The following is a 25,497-nucleotide window of genomic DNA, read 5'->3' as shown; positions in this document are numbered from 1 at the left end:
GACTAAAAGGACAACTAAAAATGGCTCATGCTCTTGATGGAGGCACAGAGGCGCTGTGTCTGAGAATAACCTGTGGCTTGTTATGGTATAAGATACGGTGAATATTGAAAATGCTAATGAGATGTGTGACACATGAAGTTTTATGTAGAATTGCATATAACAGATAGGGTATGCTTACAAAAGCCTATGCCCTGTAAATGAGCCCAAGACTCCTGTTGTGTGATATGAAAGGTTCATTCTTTTGAACTACAGCATGTACCATTTTTTAGTCTGGTTTGCTCCTTTCTTCCCCAGAAGTGTACAACCCTCTGATAAACTACCTCAGCTTCTGCAGCAACCATGAGTTTCTGCTCAATTTTTTTTCCAGGGACACAGCCTGAAAGGGACACTGCCCCCCACCCCGAGGTGTACTCTGAACACTGATATCAGCTAATATCAATTAAAAAAAACGCATAGTCACAACTATAAAAGTTGTCTACTGGGGTTGCCCTGCTCAAAAGGTGATGACTGATGACTGAGCTAATCCACCCAGTGCCCTGACTGGCATTTAGTAAGTCCTCACAAAAATAAATTGCTAAAAAATTTTAAGTCCAGTAGACTCCCAATGTTTGCCTTATTCCCATTTGTTCATAAGCTATCAACTTAATAGACTTATTTCTAGGAAAGGAAAAAATGGAAACCAGACTCTTCCAGAAATGTGCTAGGAGCTAAAATTAATTCACTATCGAGAGGTGGTCCACACACCCACCCCATCCCCTCCTCCCTTTAACAAGACAGCCCAACTCACTGGCCCACTCTAGCAGGATTCCTCCCTCTCCCACTACCCTGGACTTCTAGAAGTTTCTGCTTTTGCTGCTGCACTTCCTCTCAGGACCCTGTTAATTCATCAAGGCCTAGAGACTGGGAATCCAATTGAAAATGTCAGACACTCTCCCTACCCCCGCCCCCACTTCTGTCTTCATTCATTCAATGAATGTTCCTGAGTTGCAGAACCCTGCTGGTGCCTTAACTGCTTAGACAGAGCACACTGCCTAACTGTCTTAAACAGGGTTCCCTGTGTGGGTCAGTCAGCTCTTCAGTTCTTTTGTTCTGAGGTGGGGCTCTTTCACTTTTGCTCCCTTCTTATCCCATGGTAATTTCACAAGGCTCCCTCTGAATGGCAGGTCTGTCTTTCGGTGAGATCAGCACTTGCCCTGGGCCTCTGCTCCTTTGCGATTCTGTTTCTGAATGCAGCGCTTCTTTATACAGAATTGACTCCTGCACCCAGATGAAAAGGCCGCTCAGCTCCAGGCTTCAAAGTGAATACGGAGATAGACTTTTGTAAGGAGTCTATTTGAGGAGGTGTTAAGATCACAAACAGACAGAGTGGCAGAGTTCTGAGCCATGCCATAGGGAGACAGCATCCTGGAGAAACCTCAGTGGAGACTTGGTCTCTTCATAGAACTCTCTGAGGAAGAGGATAGTTTCACAGCACAAGTCTGCAGTTAGGATCTCTAGCTTCCCTGTGGATGTGTAGCCACCAACACCTTCTGTAAACTCATTTCCCCAGGGGAGAAACCCTGGCACCTGGGTAGCTGTGGATTCACAGAAAACATTCTCAGTAGGGTGCCTGCTGATATCTATGAGAGTAGGGGCTGCTGCAGGCTGGTCTGGAGTCTAGCATGGCTTTTATGAGCCACCAACTGTCTCCCACTCTAAAGAACATTGGTCAGTATAAGGCAGTTTTGGCTACAGTAAGAAATGCTTAGAGCAACAAGACACAATTGTTTAAATTTTGATCAGTGACTCAGCAAAATAGAAGAGGGCTTATTGTCCGATCCTGTACCACAAGGACATGTGGCTTTCTTAGTCAGTGCAACCGCCTTCTGATGAGTTCAGCATTTTCCCTAGGCCTCATCCCCATTCACAAGCTGTTGGTCAGAATTTGCTGTGCCCACAGGTTTAGAGAAGGACAATGAGTGAGCATGTGATGTTCATTCCATAGGCTGAGTCACAGTTACACAAGGAATCTCTTAGATCTGTATAGAACTGTACAGTTCTGTATAGTGTATAGAATCCCTGGAACCTTCCAGCTCTATAATCAAACCTCTCTCACTCTCTCTCTCTCTCTCTCTCTCTCTCTCTCTCTCTCTCTCTCTCTCTCTCTCTTGTGTGTGTGTGTGCGCTGTAGGTATGCATATGCACATATCCATGTGCATGTGTATGTATGTGCACATGGGTATGGGGAGGTCAGAGGACCTTCACTATGCCTGGAGTTTCCTCAAGGATCCTCAAGTACCTTACACTTTTGTTTGAGACAAGGTATCTCATTGGCCTAGAATTTCACCTAATAGACTAGGCTAGCTGGCCAAGGAGCTTCCGGGGATCTGTCCTCACCTCTCATCTCCCCATAGCTGGGATTACAATTGTGCGCCACATATCCACCTTTTTTGTGTGGATCCTAGGAATTGAACTCAGGTCCTTGTGCTTGTGAGGCAAGCATTTGACTGAGTCTTCCCCATGTCTATCCCTAATGCTAATGTATGCCAGCAATATCATCACTTGAGAAACAAAGGCAGAAAGATCAGTAGTTCAAGGTCATCTTCAGCTACATAGGCGTTAGAGCTAGCATGGCCTATCCCTTTTTAAAATCTATGTTTCCTGCTCAAGGTTCTCCCAGCCTTTCTCGTCTTCATTTATTGGCACCATTGTTGAGAATCTATTGCCATTCTAACTTTATTCTTAACATTTGAGTCAGCCAAGTAAAATATGATTTGAGGAAGGCAGCCCATGAGGACAATGGAACGATAACAATGTGGACCTAGAATGGGAACTAAGACAGATGGCACGTAAATGACAAGTACTGCTAGGGGACAAAGACATGAAGGAGGCTTGCCTTCTGCTCCAAGCAGGGTCTCTGCTCCAGCTGCTTCTTCAACCTTAGAAGCTCTTAGAAACATAGACTCAGTCCCACGGGAGACTCACAGTCAGGCTGCAGTGGAACTAGACACCCATGGAGTTCACATGTGACACAGAGCCTGGAAACCCTGGATAGAGTGGCAGACCACATCTGTGAAAGCAAGGATCTGGGTCTTTGGACCCAGGAAAAATTGGGTAGAGAGATAGCTTGGTGACCCCACCTTAAAGACAGGATTCCTGAGACATGCAGAGACCAAGTTTGTGGTAATATTTACCAAGGAAACCCACTGAACTTGCAACCACATTGCTAGATGTGGAAAAGAACTTTGCACAGTCAGAAACAATAACTGAAAATTACTTATATGAAACCAATATGGAGTGGGCTATTCTCAATAATGTCTTAATATAGTATTTGATATTAGTCCAAAGAATACAACACCAAGTGTGGTGGTATACACCTATAACTCCAGCACAGAGCAGGCTGAGACAGAGGTTTATGAGTTGGAAGATAGCGTGTGTCATAGAAAGGACTTCAGAGCAAGAGGAAGAGGGAAAGGAAGAAAGGAGGAAAGAAGGTAACACTTCCCAAGGTACAGTTGCATTTAGGGTCCTTTACATATTCTTTATGCAAAGGTGTTCATCACTAGAGGGGTCAGGATCAATCTGCCCCATTTGCCTGACTATTCTTGCTGACTATTGATGAGACTTTAGCCTTTGGGTTTGTCACTCAAAAATTCCCAAACCTCATTGCTAACATCTCAGCTTCCTTTCCCTACACTGTGCTGATGACTCTTGAATCTGTACCATCGCCCTTCTTCATTTTAAGAGGTGTTGGACACATTGGAGGAAGCAGGGAGAGAGATAAGAAGGTCCTGAGCATCTATCTGTGCCTGTCACACAGATGTGACAGAAGCAGAATTGAATTCTAAGAAGAGAATTGAACCTAGCCCGTAGTTTGAGTGGGTGCAGACAGGTATGGAATGGAGAGCGTGGCAGAGTTCATAATGGCCAGAGCATCCAGCTGGGACCTGTCTGCTTCTGACCAGGAAGCAGAGAACAGGAAATGGTGCTTATCTTGATTCCTTTTTATTCAGGGTTAGACCCCAGCCCATGGAATGGTACTGCCCACACTCAGGGCATTCCATACCATTCTTTTCCCTGCACCCATACTTCAGTTAATCCTCTCTGAAAATACCTTAAAGTCACTCCTACAATGTATCTCCTAGGTGATTTCAAATCTAATCAAATAGACGACTAAGTATTATACTATCTACCTCTCTGGGATTTGACTTCTCCTAAGGCCCAGTTACCACTCTGCTCCTGCCCACCCCTCCCCACTCCCACCCCCCTGCACACCCACACACCTTCTAGGACACTGTGAACCTTTTATACACTTAGTTCAAACCAGGCTTCTGTGGCTAGAGTCAAGAGAATAAGCCATTCTCCAAGGCTTCACCTCTTTCATTACTACAGTGGGTGAGCCTATTGCCGTGCTATGCCTGCATCCCTATATTACAGTGAAAACACAAAAGTGACAGAGAGCTGTGTGTATCTATATTGTGATATTAGTACTAGAATGATTTCATCCACACATGTTATGCTGTAGTGTGCTCAGGCGAGCAACTTAAGGGTGAGTGCCGAGACTGAGGACTCAGTAAATAAATATGAACTGCTCTGCACACCCATATCTACCAGCTTTGGAATATTTTGGCACATGTCCTTCTAAAAGACAAACAACTGAACATCCCTTACACACTATTTCCAAATATGTGTTCCCATGAGACACGTGATGACATGGGAAGATGAGCCCATTCCATAGCTTCTGAGCTAGGTGAGTCCACGCCAGGGAGGAACCTTCTTCTGAGAGTCTGACGGTGCAAGCACCATGAACACCTTCAAACTTTAGCTTCCACTAGACAGGCATGGCGGTTCTGGCTTGCAGTCCCAGTGCTGGGGGACATGGGCAGAGACAGGAAGAACCTTGGACTTATTGATCAGTCAGCCTAATTGAATCAACAAGGCCCAAGTCAATAAGAGACACCAGTGGGGGTAAGTGTACAACTATTAAGGAGTAACACTAGTGAGGTTGTCTCCCTAGCTTGCATGGAATAACACACACACAAACACACACACACACACACACACACCACCACCACCACCACCACCTCCACCACCACCACCAGCAGCGGCATCTATTTCCTACAGAACCAAGTGTGGCTATTAATCCTATAAAGGAAACACGAAATTGAGGTTTAGTAAGGCATGCTGAAAATAACCACTTAATAAATGATTCATCCAGGAGTTGAATCAAGATCTCTTAGACACATCTCTTGGTGTGCAGCTATGATTCTCAAATTGAAACTTTCATGCAATCATGTGGGGATTCCCTAGGTACAGGCAAAGTCTGACTCAACAACTACAGACTCTGGATGGGAACTGGGAGTTCATATTTTTCTTTTTATATTTTGTATGTGTATGTTTTACTTACATGTATGTTTGTGTACCTTGTGTGTGCCTGGTGCCCACAGAGATAAGAAGAGGGACTCAGGTCTCCCAGAAGTGGAGTTACAGATGCTTGTGAGCCTCTGAATGTTCTGGAAGCCAAACTTGAATCCTCTGGAGGGCAACAAGTATTTGTAACCACTGAGCCCTCTTTTCAGTCCCTTTCTTTTTCTCTTTTGAGACAGGATGTCACCTAGCTCAGGTTGTCTTCAATTTACAATGTAGCTAAAGAAGACCTTGAGTTTATCTTCCTGCCTGGGTCTCCTGGCTCTCCTGACTCTCCTGGGATTACAGAAGTGCCCTACCACTCCTGGCTAAGAGTCCGTATTTCTTTTTATTTTTATTATTTAAGTTTAATTGTATGTTTGTGTCTATATGTGAGTGTATACATGTGTGTGTACAGGTCTCAGTAAGAGTCCATAAGACAGCATAGATTCCCCCGGAGCTGGAATTACACATAGTTGTGAGTCCCCAACATGGGTTCTGGGAACTAAACTCAGGTTCTCTGTAAGAGCAGTATGGACTCTTAACCACAGAGCCATCTCTCCAGACCCAGAACCCATATTTCTAATAAACTCCCTGGAGATGTGAAAGCTAAAATCTCTAGACCTACAACAGGTGACTTTAGATGACAACATGGCCTTGGTCATTTGAGTTCTCTGAGCATTATGAGGGAACTCAGGAGGAAGCTTGATTTTGTAGACCTTAGAATTGGTAGACTCTGAGTTAATTTTATATAGCTCCTGTGGGGTAGGGGGGCCTCACAGTAACATCTGGGCTACATAAGTATTCAGCTGTATGGAGCACAGCTTTGTATTTTAAGATTAAAAAAAGAAAAAGAAAAGAAAAAAGACTGGAAACTCCTTTATGGTCCTCTGGCAGAAGCTTCCCTGAGAGAGAGGACATCTTTCCCTGCACTCTGTTCTTTCCAGCGTTTCTCTGCACTGGCCAGTTTGTCATTTCACCCAAGACGAGTGGGGCAAGCCATCAGCCTTCAGCCACCACCTAACTGTAGCAGGAACTGCCTGATCTCCCTGCCCCTCCCCCACTGCAGGCTTTCCAAAAGGCAAAATGGTAATAATTACATGACCTTCTGTGATAAAGGTCACTTTGAGAGATGGGTTCACACAGTAGAACATGTCATCAATCCAGAGAAAAGTCCACATTTTCCGGAAAACAATTTTTTAAAAATTCTCTGTGCACATATTTGAGAAAGGGGGCAGGGAGGACAAAGAAACTTGGCCTAGGAGATTGCTCACTGAGTCAAGGAAACCTAAAATGGCTGTTGGCAGTCCTTGGCTGGAACGGGGTGTGGTTCTCTTTCTGACAGTTCCAATAAACTGCTCAGTGATGAAAGTGACCTTGAGCTGCGTCTCCAAAGCAAGAAAGACTTTCTTTCAGCTTTTTCCTGATACTAGCTGGGAACTCTTTTCTCTCCTATCAGGAGCTGCAGCCATCAGCTCACCCACCAAACCCCACTTAAAACTTAGTTTCCCAAACCCATGCCCACACTGGCAGTGTCACATAAACCATAAAGTATGTGTATAACCTGTGACCTACAAGTCTACCCTCCAGCGCAAACTCAAGAGACGTGCATCGGGGACATGCATGCACAGGGGTGCCCGGGGGAGCTCTGCTCTCAGGGGTGCTGAACCGAGAACTGGAATATCTATTAGTCAGAGAAAAATGAAAGGGGCCGCATTTATGCTCTGGGATATTGTAAAGTGTTGGGGACTGCAGTGGCCTTCTCCAGTTATGATGTAATCATTACTGCCTTGACTCAGAGCAACTGAAATCACTCAGATCCTCTCTCACAAGACTGAGCCTACTATCCTTTCTTCCTAGAAGGTTAGATCTTTCACCAGAGGGTCCAGTCATAGCTCCCTCCTGTCACTGTCAACTGTGTATAAACCTGTCCTGACTGCAGGAGTTGTTTTGTTTGTCTATGTTTGGGGAAGGGTGCTGTGGAAGGCAGGTTGAACTGTGTCCAGGGGGAGTCCAGTGACAGAGCTTTCCCATGTTATCATCCATGATGGGATGGGTAGTTTTTCTGATATACATATCTTTGAGTTAACTATGTCCTTCTAAGTGATCCCAGTGGGTTCATTCATTTGCCGAGCTGAACTTCCTTGGAGACATTTCTTGGGTCTGTAGGTATTCTATCTGGGATGGACAAGAAAAGCCATGCCCCAGGGGAAAATGGATGGACTCAAAAATGCTCAACAAGGTGGGTGAATTCTACAATGTACTACATGATGGACAAATATAATCAAAGATGGGTGGGCAAGATGGCTTAGTGGATAAAGGTGATTGGTATCAAACTTTAAAACCTTAAGACCTGAATTCGATCCCTCGAACCATGTGGTGGAAAGAGAGAACAAACTCCTATAAGTTATCCTCTGAATTCCATGAGTGTGTACACACACATCATCCTCACCACCACCACCACCAAATCAATGTCATTAATAATTGTTAATGAACACAAGTGTCAGGAGTCAAAATAGTGAGATCTTGGGAAGTGGAGAACACTGGGGGAAGGGTGCTGGTGATGCTGGTTATGCGCAGTTCCCATAGAACCCCAGTCTTGGTTCTGATGATAAGAGCGTACATGCTGTGAAGAAGCATCCTGGTGAATACTCATGCTTATAGACCTGTTGTAAGAACCAAACCTTCCATCCCATCCCCAACACTGTATGACCTGGACGTGATGGTGTAGGTCTGTAATCCCAGCACTCAGGAGATTGAGACAAGTAGACCAGAACATTAAAGTCATCTTCAGCTACATACTGAGTTCTGGGTAGTCTGAGCCGATGAGACCCCAGCTCTAATTTGTTAAAAAGAAATAAAATTTGACTTAAAGAGAAAGCTTACCAGTCTGTTGATCTCCGAGCAGCACGGGGACTCCTGGGGGATCTACCACCGCGGGCTTTTCTCTGCTGTGACTGGTAGGCCTCTCCTCATCTCTGGGCTCTGCTTTCTGTCCTGCTTCTCCACTCCTTCCAATGTGTCAATGTCCACTCCCACCATAATTTTTTAACCACTCACCTACCACCACTGAGTCCAAGATAACACCCAGTTCTGCTGTCTGGCCCACACATTTTCAACCCCACGACAGGCTTTATCTACTCTCCCTCCCCATGACCCTTCTATGACAGGTTCCTCAACTAAATAGTTTCTTTGGTGTCACTTCCCTCTTATCCTTGCTGCCTGTATTCCCACAGAGTAGAGAAACCCCAGGTCACCTCAGTCTTGCTCAGTCTTCCTGAAGGGACTGTCATTCAATCAGATTTTGTCCAGTTTTTCTCTCCCCTGACTCATCTTACCTGTTTACACTATCCACGATTGACTTTCCATGTTTGGGTTCATTCAACGAAACTAAAGAGAGAGAATGACGTGCTCTGAATGGTGCTCAGCCATGCTTAGGTTCCCAACATGTACCTGCCTGCTGCTGTCTAATACAGAAATTTCTCTGTCTCAGACCTAGGTCACCCGGACACCATAGATGATGCCCTTTTAAAAAAAAATAAGGCATCTATCTGTCATCTATCTATCTATCTATCTATCTATCAATCTATCCATCTATCTGTGTGTGTGTGTGTGTGTGTGTATGTGTGTGTGTGTGTGTGTGTATACATGCACCAAAGCTCAAGTGTGGAGGTCAGAAGGCAATTGTGGAAAGCAGTTCTTTCCTTCCATCATATGGGTACCAGGGATAAAACCTAGGTCCTCGGGCTTGGTAGCAAGCCTTCACCTGCTGAGACATCTCAGGCCCACAAAGCTGGTCTTAAACATCAGAAGACACAGACCATTGCCTGGGGACTGCCTAAAATAGCACAGCAGGGGCATCTCCTCCAGACACTTAGTGGAGTTGCTAATAAAGCCTGAGATTCGCTACTGACAGCAACCAGAATCACAAGAACTAAGGTCAGCTGAAACCCCAGAGTTGTGTTCCCTCGCCCCTGTCCCTCCTCCTTTCTCTGGGATAAAGCTTCTTGGAGAAAAATGAAACTCTTTTTTTTTTTTTTCAGAAAAATCAAAGCTGGAGTCACTGCCCAGACAGTTGCTGGCCTGCTGGCCTGGGCTGGGTGCTTCCCCACCCTACTCCGCGGGTCAGGCTGCTGGAGGACTGGAGAGGGAATGAGGCAATGCTGGCAGGGTGGTGGCCCAGGGAACTGAAGAAACTGCCCAGGCTGCAGCCCACACAGAAAAGGAAGCACATTTACCAGAAGCAAGCAGGGATTTGCATAAAAACTAGAGAGTCACAACTGCATTTCTGACCCTGCAGGGTTGGTCTACCTCAGTCTGTAGTTACAGTGGTCATGGACAAGTCAGAAAAAGGCCAGTGAAATGAGGTTTATGAATGCAAACAAGAAAGGGAAAACAAAACAAACCAAAACAAAACAAAAACAAACCAAAACAAAAAGCCAGCCTTGCAGGACAATGAATGGATGGCAGTCGTAACTATGTTAAGTGAAGTAACATGGGCTCAGAAAGACATATACTGCATATTCTTTCTCATATAAAGATCTATGCTGCCAGGCGGTGGTGGTGCACGCCTGTAATCCCAGCACTCTGGGAGGCAGAGGCAGGTGGATTTCTGAGTTCGAGGCCAGCCTGGTCTACAGAGTGAGTTCCAGGACAGCCAGGGCTACACAGAGAAACCCTGTCTTGAAAAAACCAAAATCAAAAAAAAAAAAAAAAAAAAAAAAGATCTATGCTTCTGATTTTTATATATGTGGGAATGGTAGCCTGGTTCTGAAACCTCAAAAGAGGTCAATTAAGAGGAAAGGGGGGTTTATGCAATGAGGCAGGGAGGGTTCTAATAACCAGCATCCTCTCTTAGTCACAGACACCCCTCCATGAATCGTTGACAGGCTGGTGGCAAACCAGCCATGTGCTGCTTGGGGCTAGAGTTGGTAGCTTAAAGATATAGCTTATTCAAGAATACAAGCATTCAGATGAGAAAATTTAGAAAAGGGGCTTGTAGTAAAAGGCGTTATCCTCATGTGATCACAACAGGAGTGAGTGATGGTGCGAAGACAGACTCTGTGCTCCTCCTTTTAACTACCAGACTATTGAAACAATGGACTGAAAAGAATTAAATTTCCTTCAGGAATCCCATGCTGGAGGAAAGGAAAGGTGGAAGCCATAATGCCAGCCAGAAGAGGAACTTGTCTCCTGGGGGAAAGATTCCACATGTTTTGACAATTTATCAGATCATCTTTCGAGGAAAGACTGGAGAAGAGACAGCTGTGCAAACTCTTGTTCTGTATTTAAACCAGTGGTTCTCAACCTGTGGGTGGCAACCACGTTAGGGGATTGCATATCAGATATCCTGTATATCAGACATTTACCATTAACAACAATATTACAGTTATTAAGTAGCAACAAAACAATTTTATGGTTGGGGTTGGTCACCACAACATGAGGAACTGTATTAAAGGGTCACAGCATTAGGAAGGGTGAGAACAATTGATTTAAACGTAACCTCAAATTAGGACCCAAATCGACTTGAAGGTCACTGGATCTTCTTATTTGTCCCTCTTCCCACTGAATAAAATCTCATTTCTCTGTCCCTTGCTATTAATTATCTCTTTAAATGACATATTAGATTAATGTCCAGGCTCACAGGTTTGAACACCAATTGGTTAGGGCTGCCCGTAGCTACGCTTTAATCCTTAAAAAGTGTGGCTGTGGGAATGACATAGGCCAGACTCAAATTCCATTTTTATTGCTTATCACATGTGACCTTGAGGGGGTTACTTGATTCCTCTGGGCCTCGTTGATTTCACCTATAAACCATGGCTGATAATGCCCAGGCTACAATAGGATACAGTCTTGGAGAACACCTGGATCTCAGCATCACATTGGCATAGGTTTTATTGGGAAGAGACTGGGCAAAGGATGGTGAGTTCCAAGAATTCTTCACTGCTGTCTGGCCATTTCCACTGCCCCTGTTCTTGATGCCCACACGATGACATTTTCCTGTACTACACTCTAATATATTTGAGGGATGAAGATCTAGGAGTTGTCTGAGGATCCTAAACAGCACTTTTAGAACATGTTTCAATAGTAAGATGTACCCAAGTTTCCAAACTACTAACTTTCTGCACTCTTTTATGAGTCGACGCTGTATATGACTAACTGTATCCTTAGGGGATAAGATGGAGTTTATGTCTGGAGTTAAAAATATTTTAGCATCATAGTGACACAGGAGCAGTAAAGACCCATTATGGGGAAACTGGTTCCTTCTGGTCAAGAAAAACAAAATTCAAAAAACAAAAACAAAAAACTCTGACCTGGATGAAGACCTAACATTCTAAATTACCAAAAACATGAACAAGTTCATCTAGTTGGAGTGTCAGTTAAGGTACCACCTCTCAGGAAGGAGCTCACCTTAAACCATGCTGAAGAGATAAATGGAACAGTTCTGCATGTAGTGAGCTACTGTACTTTGCCTTCCCAGAATTTCTGTCCAGTAGCATAGTTCCTGCAAGCTTCCGTGAGGTTCTGCTGGATCTGTTCACCTAACTCAGAAAAGTTTTCTTTTTCTTTTTCTCTATTCTGTCTCTTTTGAGTCCTGGCCAGGTATGTTTTGTGTTCATTTCATATTATTTCTCTAACACCTCCCTTCCCGCGCTACGTGGCTGCTTGTGCACCGTGTGGCTGACTTCCAGGCTGGCTGGCTTGGCTGACCGGGACATGGCTCCCTTCCTCCCCATCTTTTCCCCATTCTCTTCCTCTGGGCATCTGTTGAGATTAACATCTTGTCTGCCCTGAGGATTTTTTCTTTAAAACTTGAATAAAATCGTCCTATTTAAATATATTTTGGCTCCGCTTGACTTTTAAATGTTTCCTGTCTTTTGATTCTTTAATCGGTAGAGAAAAGGAAGTGATTGTTGCACCTCTGGACAATGTCAACAAGAACAAGGGAGAGCAGAGGAAAGGGCCTAAAGGGGCTGTCGCCTTAAAACCAGGCACCTGTGTCATGGAGGTGGCTGGGAAGGGGTAGGGAGCTCTTCCCATCTGAGTCAGACAACCTGAGTTCAATCTCCAGCCTCCACCTTGGAAGCAAAAAAGCAACGATGTAAAAGTTATTTTCTGACTCCACCCATGTGCTACACACACACACACAGAATCACACAATAATAACTGAATTGAATGAAAAACAGCATCTACTAGGAAAGCTCCTACTATCACAATGACCCTTCTTGACCTCAGCCTCTACACTTGAAAGGCAGGAACTGTTTTATCTTGTTTTTCTTTGGACTTTTGGCCACAGTCTTGTTTTCCCTGGGCATCACCCATTAGGGAGCTTACATTGCTCTCCTCTTTGAGTTTCAAGTTCTCCATCTGTAAAACAGCGATGAAAATGCCTTACAGGGTTTTAATAATGCATGGATGGGTTTGGAGGTGCCTCAGACATAGCTATTGACAGTAATATTGTCAGCAGCAATACTCACTTGTAATCCCAAAGAAATTGTTCCTCACTTAAAAAAAAAATTCTCTTCCCCAGAGCCAGGCATGGTGCCAAACACCTGTGATCCTAGCACTTAAAGGAGAAGGGGTCAGGAGTTCAAGCCCAGTCTTGACTACTGAGTGAGTTCCAGGCTAACCTGGGCTACACGAGACCTTGTCTCTTAAAAACACTCATTAAAATCATAAAGAGTTTTCTCAGCACATCTTGCTGTAAACTCAAGCTCCGCTTCATCATCACTAACTTGGCATAAAAGTGCCAGCCTGGAGTCCCGGGACAGAAATGGACCCCGAGTCCCTAATGCCTCTGGAGTTTCTGAAGCTGTCCCAGATTGTAAGACATAATTAGATACCTAAAAAAGGAAAGTGCACATTTGTGCTTCCCCAGAACATTTCAGCTATTTAAAGGTCATGAGTAGTGTCACTCAAAGTGACCTAGTCCAGTGACCTCATTTAAAGATGAGAATCCTGAGACCTGGGGACAACAGCTTCCTCAAGGTTGTTCAGAGAACACTAAGTTCCTGATGTTCTTGATCTAGAAGATCAGGTACTACAAAGCAGGTCTCAGCTGGGACAGTCAGTACTCAAAAGAAAAATCTCTCTCTCTCTCTCTGTCTGTCTGTCTCTCTCTGTCTCTCTCTCTCCTTCCCCCCCTCTCTCTTTGTCTCTCTGTCTCTGTCTCTCTTTCTGACTGGAACTCTTATTCCCCACCTAGACTCCAAACTACTTAAGGCAAGAACACATTTAATGATTTGCCAATCAATGCCTTATACTTCATAAATATCTGTCATTTAGAGCAAACAACTGCCTCTGTCCAGAACAGGTGACTCTCTTTTAAAAGTTGCTCCTAACTAGGAATAGTGATACACATCCCATCACTATTAATAAGTGCTACCTATTAACTATTCAGTAAACAGCCAAGAAATCTATGAGGTAAGGACTAAGTGCATTGCAGTATATTCATGCAGGAATTCATACTGAAATTGTGGTTTTGTCTTACAGCATCTAAAGTGGGATTTATTGTGGACCGCGATAAATTTTCAGAACATTTGCTGTAACTCAGGTAGAAATAGGCAAGTATTCATATTAGTCTGAAGTCCAAAAAGGTATGTAAGCTAAAATGTGCCAATTCTCACGTCAGCAGTGGCTTGGGTTTCTGCACCTTCTTCAGGCTGAGGTACAGTGCTCAATGCTTTACAGGGTTAGGCAAATTCATTTCCCTTTTGTTCAACAATGCCTCATCTCTACTATGTAAAACCTGGTCTCCTGTCCCACTAGCCAATATCTGCCTTACCTTAGGTCTTACTTCAGGGCTATTACACAAAGTGATTGCATTATAAAAGGCCTCTAGATCACTCTGTTCAAATGTCACAGATGGTTTCAGTGATGATCCAGGGGCCAGGGAACTTCCTCCAACGATTCTCAGATTGATAAACTTGATTTTCCAAGTATTTTCCACAAAAGAGCTATAGATAAGTCCAAAAATTTGTTCAAATATACCCAAACAAGAATTTCCTCAGTGTACAGTCCCTGCAACTCCAACCATAACTAATCCATGAGGAGAAGACACACATTTTAGTCCTTAAAAATCAAGGTTAGGACTGAGCAAAAGAAATTCCTCTTTTACTAAAGGCAGTAATCGAAGGCTCACACTTTCTGCTCTGTGGTAGACTGTCATGTTTTGTTCTTATAATAAAACCTAAGCTTGGCATCATACCAGAAGTGCTGTGGGCCCCATTCATCTTGAGGTGGTCTCAGAAAAGGATTCTGAGAATTAAGAAGTTCAAAGAACCAGTGACAGAATTCTTCTAAGTGATGAAAGTCAACCTTTTCAGCTTCTTTATCTTCCTTTGCCTGCTGCTCAAAGAGCTGGATGTCCTCCTGCTTTGTAACTGGCTCTGCTGTCTCCTTCAGTTGTGGTGACTGTTCTTCCCAGCAACCTTTTACATACTGGATAAGATTGTGTTTTTTCAGTAGTTAGAGGTTCGACCACCCCTTGTGTTGCCAAATACTTAAAAACAACTTCTCAGTAGACTTTTTTGCACCTCAGTGGTTCTTCTACATTTTAGCTACACACTCATATTGCACGAATAGCATCTTGGCAGTCCACAGGCTGCACCAGGCAGTTGGTGACAGTGTCACAAAGGGCCATGATCTCATTGGCCAGCATGCTTAGTAGGTTTCTGTTGTCCTCTGAGACTCTAAGTGGCTTAGTCCCAACATCTCACCTCCCGGGAAGGAAGACGAGGACACCGCCACCAGTGTTGCCGAGGGCACCTTCAGAATTGTGTTTTTGCATGTTGGTGGTGTCTGCGTGTATACCTATGTGCATATAGGTAAGCTCACCTATGTATGCTTGCACAGTGAAGGCCAGAGGTTGATGGTCAGTGTCTTTCTCAATAACTTTCCACCTTATGTTTGGAGACAGGGTCTCCACCAGACTGGGAGCCCACCATCTTAGCTAGATTGACTGGCCAGTAGGCCCCTAGGATCCCTCATCTCTTCCCTTTCCCTGCAGACTACTACTAGACTTTTATGTGAATGCCCAAGATTCAAATGCATGTCCTCATGTTTGTACAATGAGCACTTAACCCATCCACTGAGCCATCTTCCCAGCCTATATTTTAACTGCATCTTCATTAAATTCTTGTTGACAAAAATGAGAAAATATCAAGGAAAAAGGTCACAAAATTATTTGTAAAACAAGTTGCTAAGTGTGACATTTCAGACCTTCAGAAATGATTCTTTGCTTAGATTCACCTTTGAAATTATGTTTTAAAACACTGCTGGTGGGACTGGAAAGCTGGCTCCACAGTTAAGCATGGTTTGTGCTCTTGCAGAAGGCCTGGGTTCAGCTCCCAGCACCCACATCAGGCAGCTCACAGCTGCTACCTGACATTCCAGTGCCAGGAAATACAGTGTCTTCTTCTAGCTTCTTCAAAAACCTGCATACACATGATGAATATAAACACATGTAGGTACACATGTGTATGAATAAACTTTCATATATGTGTAAAAATCCATAAAAACAGTGACAACAAGGCAAGGTAGAAAGGCAGAGAAATTTAAGGGACCATGGGAAGGGAACGAAGCCTGCGGCCCAGATACCTAGCTAATGCGTCAGGCTGAATGAGGGTTAACAACTTCAATGTAACTGGCAAACAGACCTACAGAGACAGTGTTTGTCTTCAAACAGACATTGCAGACAAGGTAGGGCCACATTACTCATGTCCTCCTCTTGCACTGTGCTAATCATCTGCTCTCAGCCCTAAACCCAAGCAACATACTTCATAAAGACACCTTCTAAATTAATTTACAAAAGGAACTTCTTTAAGAAAACATATCAATAAGCCATTTAAACATAATTTTATCATCTATTTGTGTGGGGATATGGGTATGTGTGCATGTTCGTGTATATGTGAAGAGATGCGTGCACATAAAGGTCATGGGTCACCCACCAGTGTCATTCTTCTGTCCACCTCAGTTTTTGAGACAAGGACTCTTATTGCAACCTAGAACTCACTCACTGGGCTAGGCTGGCTAGCCAACAACCCCAAGGGTGCCTCCTATTTCTTCCTCCCTCCATGCTGAGATCACATGCCTAGCCTTTTTGCAAGAGGCCTTCATGTCACATGTCAAACACTTCATTGAGATATTTCTCAAGGCCCGCCCCCTCTTACTGAATGTTTAAACTCGACTTAATCATTACAATACTGTAAAGAATAATTTTTAAACAATGTAACTTAGGATTACTTGGAGTCATATCTAGCCATTATAAAGATACCCAAGGTAACTCTCTGGAGTGGCCTGTGCTCAGGTATGGGCGTGTATTATAGTTTTCCTAAATACCCCATCCACCGACCCCAAACTTAAATCTAAAGTATAACCATATTTTTTGGTTACTTTATTCTGTTTGTATATCTATCACTCTTCTCCACCCCAATCCCTCCCAGCCCTCCAACATTAGTTAAGCAAGAAAGGTCAGAGGGGAAAGTAGGTGTTGATCTCCCCTGCTGATCAGGGGTATTGAGTTCCTTGGGGCAAGTTTGACCTTCTGGGTCAGGATATCCAATTTCTTCTTCTGTCTTTGCTCATGACCACTTGACAAACTGCAAAAACAGACACCACCAGCAACAGGGGCAGTAGTAATCCCCGCAGCACCTCAGGCTGTGGCACTTTTATACCCTCTGAAGATCAGAATTCCAAATGTAATGATCTTCAACTGGCAAAATCACTCCCCTCCCAGAGAATGAGACAAATCACAGGCAGCTGCCGTGGACAATCAGAAGCAGCCCCATATCCCACACCTATGATTAAAACAAAAACATATTCATATAACATAACTGGATTTCTAAAGAAACCAAAATTATCACTTCACAAAACTGTATACTATCATCTTTACAGTAAACTAACTTTACCTCACCCTGATTCAACTTGAAATTCTTTTCTTATGTCATAGCCAAGGCTCCCCTTTGCCTGAGGGAGGGTCCCCTAAGAGGGCCGGGCACCCCACAGGTTACTGATGGGGGACTGATCCTCAGCACTGTCAGCGCAATAGCACCAACGCAAACATACACCAAAAGGGACAAACCTAGGACTCTGAATATTTTCATGGACCCGTAAGGTTGATGGTTCTCAGACTTTAGGATTTCTGAGTAGAGTGATAGATTCCTTTAGATGCAAGATACACCAAAATAAGGTTTTTCTAATGGAAGAGAAATTTTACAAATGACAACTACTGCCACTATTTCTGTGAGATAACCTCTCACGAAAGATGGGGAAAGGGTACACTCTTAGAATAAGGAGTCTGTGAAGGCACTTGAATACATTATAAGTAGTCGCTGACATTTCACAATGTTCTTTTCCATTTAGCCCAGACATGAGATCTTTGTCATGGATATGCTCTGATCATCAGCCAACATCTTGGAACCACTGTTCTGGGTGACAATTGAGGCCAACTCCCTATTCCCCAGAACATTATGTAACATCTGAAGGCTTCCAAATTGTACCAGAAGGTAAAGCTTCTGAGCATTGCTGTCACCTAAAGCAGCCTGGAGTTGCATCCTACAAATTCTTTTGCTTCTTTATTTATGTCAGTACGAGGCAGGCTTCACCGGTCACCTAGCTCATCTTTACAGAAGGCACTATTTCCCAAATCTTCAGTATTAAGAAAAATAACCAAGCTAGGGTCCATGGTTGTGAATATATGCTCACAGCATCTCACAGCATCAGAAGCTATATGCCCAGCTAACCCTGTTTTACCATTCCCAGCTGTTGGAGTAAACCTATCCCCCTGCCCCAAACATAACACACACACACACACACACACACACACACACACAAAGTCTGCTACAACCCCTTCACCATCATGGAGCCCAGATTGTTGGGGTGACATATGGAATGCCTGGCCCAGTAACCATGACAACACATAAGCAGAACACAATGAGATACTAGATCTATAGCAAATGTATGGGACTGTTACTATTTCCTGATAGGGCAAAGGGGGGAAGATCATAGAATTCACTGGAATTGCAGTCATATCTCTCTCTCTCTATCTATTTATCTCTCTCTCTCTCTCTCTCTCTCTCTCTCTCTCTCTCTCTCTCTAAAGAAACCAAGATATTCCATGACAAAAACAAATTTACACAATATGTTTCTACAATTCCAGCACTACAAAGGATAATAGATAGAAAACACCAACACAAGGAGGGAAACTACACCCTAGAAAAACCAAGAAAGTAATCTTCTTTCAACAGACCCAAAAGAAGATAGCAGCACAAACATAAAAATAACATCAAAAATAACAGGAAGCAACAATTACTATTCCTTATTATCTCTTAACATCAACTGACTCAGTTCCCCAATAAAAAGACATAGACTAACAGACTGGATATATAAAGAGGACACAACATTTTGCTGCATACAGGAAACACACTTCAGTCTCAAAGGCAAATACTACCTCAGAGTAAAGGGCTGGAAAACAATTTTCCAAGCAAATGGTCCCAAGAAACAAACTGGAATAGCCATTATAATATTGAATAAAATCAATTGTCAAACAAAAATTATAAAAAGGGATAAGGAGAGACACTTCATAGTCATCAAAGGAAAAATCTACCAAAATAACTCTCAAATCTGAACATCTATGTTCCAAATGCAAGGGCAACATTCATAAAAGAAACTTTACTAAAGCTCAACACACATTGCACCCCACACAATAATAGTGGGAGACTTCAACACCCCACTCTCATCAATGGACAGATCATGGAAATACAAACTAGACAGAGATACATTAAAACTAACAGAAGTTATGGACCAAATGGATTTAAGAGATATCTATATACCATTTCATCCTAAACCAAAAGAATATACCTCCTCAGCACCTCATGGTACCTTCTCTGAAACTGACCATGTAATCAGTCACATATCAGGCCTCAACAGATATAAGAAGATTGAAATTATCCCATGCATCCTATCAGTTCATTGCAGACTAAGGCTGCTCTACAATAGCAGCAAAAACAACCGAAAGCCCTCATACTTATGGAAACTAAACAATGCTCTACTCACTAATAACTCACTCGACCAAGGGAGAAATAAAGAAATTAAAGACTCTTTAGAATTTAATGAAAATGAAGGCACAACATACCAAAACTTATGAGACACAATGAAAGCAGCTCTGAGTGTTTCCAAAAAGAAACTGGAAAGAGCATATACTAACAGATTAACAGCACACATGAAAGCTCTAGAACAAAAGGACGCAAATATGCTCCGACCCAAAGATTTATTTATTTATTTATTATATGTAAGTACACTGTAGCTGTCTTCAGACACACCAGAAGAGGGCATCAGATCTCATTATGAGGTGGTTGTGAGCCACCATGTGGATGCTGGGATTTGAACTCAGGACCTTTGGGAGAGCAGTCAGTGCTCTTAACCTCTGAGCCATCTCTCCAGCCTGTCACCTCTCTTTCTATCCCTCCCAGTTGCACATGATCTTGGGAAGTTCTCAGTGTTTAAGAGATGCAAGATTAACTGAAGGTAAGATTTCATGATGCAGTTTGCATGAGGTCATCATTGCTGAGGTGGGACTTTTCAGTGATGACACTATTTTGGAGTCACCAACACTCTATAAAGTAACCCTTCATTGTGCTCCTGTAAGTAAGCTCATAAACTCATAAAATCATTGGTTTACCAAACTAGGCTTGGCTACAATTGTTTTTTTGTTTGTTTGTTTGCTTGCTTTTTGGGGTTTTTTTTGTTTTATTTTTTTGGTCTGCCATCAAATTCTCCGTCTGGGGTGAACAGACAATCTGTTCATGTGCCCCCAGGAAAAGTCACACAACACCATCATGACCTTCATTCCCTTCTAAAAGGGCACATAAATGTTATCTCCCTGAGAATAAACCACCAACAAAAATTTCAATAATTTTTTTGACAATTTCAAGTATGGGCTGTATAGATTATCTGGGACACTAGTGTGACATCTTCCTTCTGCTGGGGGTGGTGGAGTGGACAGGGACTAGCAAAGACTCAAAACTGATGTTCAAAGAAATAAATGAGGGTGGGGGTGTTGAGGGGAAGGCTGAAGAAATGTCTCAGTGGTTAAGAGCACTGACTGCTCTTCTGAAGGTCCTGAGTTCAAAGCCCAGCATCCACATGGCGGTTTTCAACCATCCATAATGAGATCTGATGCCCTCTTCTGGTGTGTCTGAAGACAGCTACAGTGTACTTACATATAATAATAAATAAATCTTTGGGCTGGAGTGAGTAAGGCCCAGAGTGAGCACAAGTCCTGAGTTCAATTCCCAGCAACCACATGATGGCTCACAACCATCTGTACAGTTATGGTGTAGTCATATACATAAAATAAATAAACAAATCTTTAAATAAATAAATGAGTAAATAAATGAATAAATAAATAGATAAACACCAATACCAAGGAGGTGATGATTCAAGGGACACTGGAGAGAGATTTCTGCCCCAATCTATGTTACTCCTGCAAAAAAATAAAAAAAATTAAAAATAATAAACAGATTTGCCCAGCAAAGGAGTGCAAGCCTTTAATAACAACATTTGAGAGGCAGAGACAGGTGATCTCTGATGTCAAGCCCAGCAGGGTGACCACAGCAAGTTCCAGGACACCCAAGGCTACATAGAGAGACCCTGCCTCAAACAACCAAACAACCAAACAAAACCCCACCCCGGGCATCCCTGAGCCTTGTAGGACTTGAGGTGATTGTAGTCAGTACCGGGAAGGGGGTTATATTCCTGTTCTCATTCCAGTAAGGAATGATGCATTTGCATGACTGGTGCTCAGCCTCAAGGAAGTTTCCAGAAACTGTCAGCCTAAATGTATATTCAGTCTGCTGAGGGAAGGAGCCCTGAATACCCAGATATCCAGCCAGCCCTGTGACAAGAGTGAGGCATGGAGATAAGTTTGGGCTTCCCTCAGGAAAATGAGAGGCAGCTGATTAGCTAGGTGGCCTGGCCTTTGGATGCTGTGCATGGATGTCCAGAGCCTAGGACACTGATGAATAACTTTCCCTGGAGAGTCCATTTCTATTCACTCCAGGTAGGGAGGGCCAGGATGCAGCAAACAAATCTAAATCCAGCCTAGTGAGCTCATGAGTTTAATTGGGATTGTTTAAGGACAGTTAGCTATACCATCAGAAAGTCTCCCTACCCCCTGCCCCTCTCCCTGACAACAATTGTTAACTCTTTATATCTTTGGGGTGGCAGGGACTGATAAGACACCCTCTTTCCTTTCTGGAATGTTAGTGAGCCTAGTGAGGGTAGTCTCACGTGGCAACCAGGACTTGCTATGACTTCAGATGGCAACAGCTACACCAAACCTCAGACAACAGATCAGATCATTCTAGCACAGTGGCCCCAGCTGAAGAGATATTCCAAAAAAAAACAAAACAAAAAAAAAAAACAATCAAGTGTTCCCTTTCCTTTTTGGCAGTCAAACTTTTGAAACAAAGAAGCCTAAAGAGTTAAATTTCCACAGAATGCTGGGGGAAGGGATAGGAAGAGACCCCAATTCCGACAGCCAATTAACATGCGCATTTCCTGGCTTCCCTTCATTGTTTCTATAAAATTCTATCACTGCGGAGAAAAGCCAGGGAGCTCAGGAGTCTCCCTTTCTATACTTTGGGCAAACTGTAAATAAATCAATGTTCCCTATCAAATGCCTCCTAACTTCTTTTAAAGAGTGGTGAGTTTCTGAGTCTAAGTTTCTTCAAAAACCAAGATAAAACAAACATGCCAGTGGGTTGAAAGTGTTTGTTGCCAAGCCTGAGTTGCCCAGAGTCCAATCTCCATGATCCATTTGGGAAGCAGGAGAGACTCCCAAAGGTATTTTCTGACCATCACGTGTGTACCATGATGCTCTCACAGACACACACACACACACAAACACAAGTGCACAAGTGTGTATACACAAAATACACAAATAAAATTTCGGTTTTGTTTTTGTTGTTCTTTCAAAACAGAGTTTCTCTGTGTAGCTCTGGCAGATTTGGAACTCACTCTGTAAAACAGACTAGCCTCTAACTCTGAGATCGATCGGCCTGCCTTTGCCTCTTAAGTACTGGGATTAAAGGTGTAAGCCTGTGCGCGCGTGTGTGTGTGTGTGTGTGTGTGTGTGTGTGTGTGTGTGTTAATTTTTTTTTACTAAACTAATAAAATTTACTTTAAAATATACAACTCAGTATTGACACTTTTAAGTTATCAAAATAATTTATAATAGTTAAATGCCTCTTAAATATACGTAATATCTTCTGAGGCTAAAAGTAATATGCACTCAACCTATTTTTAAAATCTATTTGGACATTAAAAAATCTCTTATGAAGTCCTCTATAAAAGGAAATTGTGACAGGTTCCTGATTAGACAAAAACTGTTCCATCTCCAAGGGAGAATATGCAAAGTGACTGTGGCTTCATAGAATGAATTGGGTAGTGTTCCTTCTGTTTCTATTTTGTGGAATAGTTTGAAGAGTATTGGTATTAGGTCTTCTTTGAAGGTCTGATAGAATTCTGCACTAAAACCATCTGGTCTTGGGCTTTTTTTTTTTTTTTTTTTTTTTTTTTTTTGCTTGGGAGAATTTTAATGACTACTTCTATTTTTTTTAGGGGTTATGGTACTGTTTTGATGGTTTATCTGATCCTGACTTAACTTTGATATTTGGTATGTGTCTAGAAAATTGTCCATTTCATCCAGATTTTCCAGTTTTGTTGAATATAGGCTTTTGTAGTAGGATCTGATGGTTTTTTTTTTTAATTTCCTCAGTTTCTGTTGTTATATCTTTCTTTTCATTTATGATTTTGTTAATTTGGATACTGTCACTGTGACCTCTGGTTAGTATGGCTAAGGGTTCTTCTATCTTGTTGATTTTCTCAAAGAACCAACTCTTAGTTTGGTTGATTCTTTGTATAGTTCTTTTTGTTTCTACTTGATTGATTTCAGCCCTGAGTTTGATTATTTCCTGCCTTCTACTCCTCTTGGGTATATTTGCTTCTTTTTGTTGCAGAGCTTTCAGGTGTGCTGTCCAGCTGCTAGGGTATGCTCTTTCCAGTTTCTTTTTGGAGGCACTCAGAGCTGAGTTTTCCTCTTAGCACTGCTTTCATTGTGCCCCATAAGTTTGGGTTTGTTGTGCCTTCATTTTCATTAAATTCAAAAGAGTCTTTAATTTCTTTATTTCTTCCTTGACCAAGTTATCATTGAGTAGAGCATTGTTCAGCTTCCATGTGTATGTGGGCTTTCTGTTGTTTTTGTTGCTATTGAAGACCAGCCTTAGTCCAGAGTGATCTGTTAGGAGGCATGGAATTATTTCAATCTTCTTATATTTATTGAGCTCTGATTTGCAACTGATTTTATGGTCAGTTTTGGGGAAGGTACCATGAAGTGCTAAGAAGAAGGTATATTCTTTTGATTTAGGATGGAATGTTCTATAGATATTTGTTAAATCCATTTGGTCCATAACTTCTGTGTCTCTGTTTAGTTTGTGTTTCCATGATCTGTCCATTGATGAGAGTGGGGTGTTGAAGTCTCCCACTATTATTGGGTGAGATGCAATGTGCGCTTTGAGCTTTAGTAAAGTTTCTTTTATAAATGTTGATGCCCTTGTATTTGGAGCATATATGTTCAGAATTGAGAGTGCTTCTTGGTAGATTTTTCCTTTGATGACTATGAAGTGTCCTTCCTTATCCTTTTTGATAACTTTTGGTTGATAGCTGATTTTATTCGATATTAGAATGGCTATTCCAGTTTGGTTTTTGGGAGCATTTGCTTGGAAAATTGTTTTCCAGCCCTTTACTCTGAGGTAGTGTTTGCCTTTGATACTGTATGCAGCAAAATGCTGGGTCCTGTTTACTTATCCAGTCTGTTTTTCTATGTCTTTTTATTGAGGAATTGAGTCCATTGATGTTAAGATATATTAAAGAATAGTGATTGTTGCTTCCTGTTATTTTTTGATGTTATTTTTATGTTTGTGTGTCTATCTTCTTTTGGATTTGTTGAAAGAAGAATTACTTTCTTGGTTTTTCTAGGGTGTAGTTTCCCTCCTTGTGTTGGTGTTTTCCATCTGTTATCCTTTGTAGTGCTGGAATTGTGGAAAGATATTGTGTAGATTTGTTATTGACATGGAATATCTTGCTTTCTCCACCTATGGTAATTGAGAGTTTTGCTGGGTGTAGTATCCTGGCATTTGTGTTCTCTTAGGGTCTGTATTACATCTGCCCAGGATTTTCTAGCTTTCATAGTCTCTGATGAGAAGTCTGGTGTAATTCTGATAGGTCTGCCTTTGTATGTTGCTTGACCTTTTTCCTTTACTGCTTTTAATATTCTTTCTTTGTTTTGTGCATTTGGTGTTTTGACCATTATGTGACAGAAGGAATTTCTTTTTTGGTCCAGTCCATTTAGAGTTCTGTAGGCTTCTTGTATGTTCATGGGCATCTCTTTCTTTAGGTTAGGGAAGTTTTCTTCTATAATTTTGTTGAAGATATATACTGGCCCTTTAAGTTGGGAATCTTCACTCTCTTCTATATCTATTATCCTTAAGTTTGGTCTTCTCATTGTGTCATGGATTTCCTGGGTGTGTTGAGTTAGGAGCTCTTTGCATTTTGCATTTCCTTTGACTGTTGTGTTAATGTTTTCTATGGTATCTTCTGCACCTGAAATTCTCTCTTCTATCTCTTGTATTCTGGTGGTGATGCTTGCATGTATGATTCCTGATCTCTTTCCTAGGTTTTCTATCTCCAGGGTTGTCTCCCTTTGTAATTTCTTTATCGTTTTATTTCCATTTTTAGATTCTGGATAGTTTTGTTCAATTCCTTCACCTGTTTGGTTGTGTTTTCCTGTAATTCTTTAAGGGATTTTTGTGTTTCCTCTTTAAGGGCTTCTACCTGTTTACCTGTGTTCTCCTGTATTTCTTTAAGGGGGATATTTATGCCCTTCTTAAATTCCTCTATCATCATTATGAGATGTGATTTTAAATCAGAGGCTTGTTTTTCTGGTGTGTTGGGTTATCCAGGGCTCTCTGTGCTGGGAGAGCTGGTTTCTGATGATGCCAAGTAGCCTTGGTTTCTGTTGTCAATGTTCTTGCCCTTGCCTCTAGCCATCTG

At 42.4% G+C, this 25,497-nt stretch overlaps 1 pseudogene; it reads right to left on the bottom strand.

Moving 5' to 3' along the window:
• Nucleotides 1–14,062: 14,062 nt before the first annotated feature.
• LOC127681662 (uncharacterized protein C3orf38 homolog) lies at nucleotides 14,063–15,099 on the bottom strand (annotated as a pseudogene).
• Between the last annotated feature and the right edge of the window lie 10,398 nt (nucleotides 15,100–25,497).

This window comes from Apodemus sylvaticus, chromosome 1, assembly GCF_947179515.1.
Source record: "Apodemus sylvaticus chromosome 1, mApoSyl1.1, whole genome shotgun sequence".
NCBI lineage: Eukaryota > Metazoa > Chordata > Mammalia > Rodentia > Muridae > Apodemus > Apodemus sylvaticus.
This window is presented reverse-complemented; position numbering and strand designations above follow the sequence as displayed.